Source organism: Piliocolobus tephrosceles, chromosome 7, assembly GCF_002776525.5.
Source record: "Piliocolobus tephrosceles isolate RC106 chromosome 7, ASM277652v3, whole genome shotgun sequence".
In the NCBI taxonomy this organism is placed as follows: domain Eukaryota; kingdom Metazoa; phylum Chordata; class Mammalia; order Primates; family Cercopithecidae; genus Piliocolobus; species Piliocolobus tephrosceles.
Window position 1 is genome coordinate 94,753,386 of NC_045440.1, and position 1,459 is coordinate 94,754,844.

General features: G+C 40.6%; 1 pseudogene; it reads right to left on the minus strand.

The window, feature by feature from the left end:
- Positions 1 to 225: 225 nt before the first annotated feature.
- On the minus strand, positions 226 to 579 carry LOC111549666 (annotated as a pseudogene).
- Between the last annotated feature and the right edge of the window lie 880 nt (positions 580 to 1,459).

Below are 1,459 nucleotides of genomic sequence, written 5' to 3' on the forward strand. Positions count from 1 at the left end.
CTCTCAGGACTCCTTTCCCAGTTCTTTTTTGCTTCAAAGGGAAGCACTGTTTAAGAAAGAGGAAGGTATGACCTCAGAAGAGAGAAGAAATAGCAACAACAGGGACCTCAGATCCTAGAGGTCTTCACAAGTGGGTGCAGGTGAATTTGTTGCCATTTGAAGGACTCATTTCTTGACAAGTTTTCTTTTTTTTTTTCATTTTTATTACTCAAAAAAGTTTCATATTTATTTAGCTTTCTGACTCTGTGCTTGTGCCTTCAATACTTTCACAACGATTTTCTGCTCCTTGTTGAGGAAAGCACTCTTGATACTGTCACGAACACATTTAGCACACATGAAACCACCATAGGCCCTGCTGACATGTTTCTTTGTTTTGGACAATCTCATAAGAACTTTAGGTCTTACAGCACGAATCCCTCGAAGTCTGCCTGGGCACACACCACATGCAGAATTTGGTGCTTTCCCAACCTTCTTGGCATAAAGGTAAACAATTCTATTACCAGGGGTTCAGGACAGCCTAGTTTTGTTAGAAGCTGTATTGTAGGAAAGCCTACGTCGCTATGTCAAACTCTAGACCATTCTGAGTGCCTGCAGACAATGGCCCCCAACAAATTTTCTTCTAAACAATGGCTTCTGCAGAACTTGAACGGCTATAAAAGTCTCAGTTGCTTGTGTTTAGCTAATCATTCAACATTTATTAAGTGTCCACATTGTACAAGGAACAGAGTTTAATTCTAAAATAAGCTTGAAACACATGACTAAAACTTCAGTTCCTAGACAAATATAACAAAATTGCACAACTTGCTACATGTTTTCTGATTTACTGATTGGACCATATTTACTTTGAGTAGTGGATGAGGCTTAATAGAAAACAGCTTGATCTTTTCCCTTCCCTATGCCCCAGGTTCCCTGGCAGGGACTGGAAATAGGGGGAAAGGAAGAGGATGCCAATTTAGAGCTGAGTCGTGTACAATGCTTAGGCATGTACTTTTGCTTATCATCTTACAAGTTTCTTGTCAGTTCCCAAACCCATTCCCTATTCAGCGATTCCAAAGCTACATCACATTCCCAAGCATCTTGAAAGTCTTCCTCTCCCATTGCCCACCTGTTCTCAACAGATGGCTTGTCGCATACTGAGAATATTGAGGCTATCAGCTGAGAACTTCTTTACTTTCTTCCTTCCCAGCCAACAGATTGACCTGCTTTCAACCTCCCTCCTTCTCAGCAGTTTTAAGGCTCGTCTCTCTACCAGTCTTACTGATCAGATCACCTTTCAGCTTCTCTGGAGTGGCATCACATCTTAAGATGGAGATTAGATTCTTTAATCAGCCCATAGGCAAGAGTCACATATAGTCAGAATTACTCAGAAGTTTTCTTAAGTCACCCATAGCAGTAGGTCAAACATAGCTTTGGGAATAAAATACTGTAAAGTAATATGCAGGTGTGAGTATATCAAGTA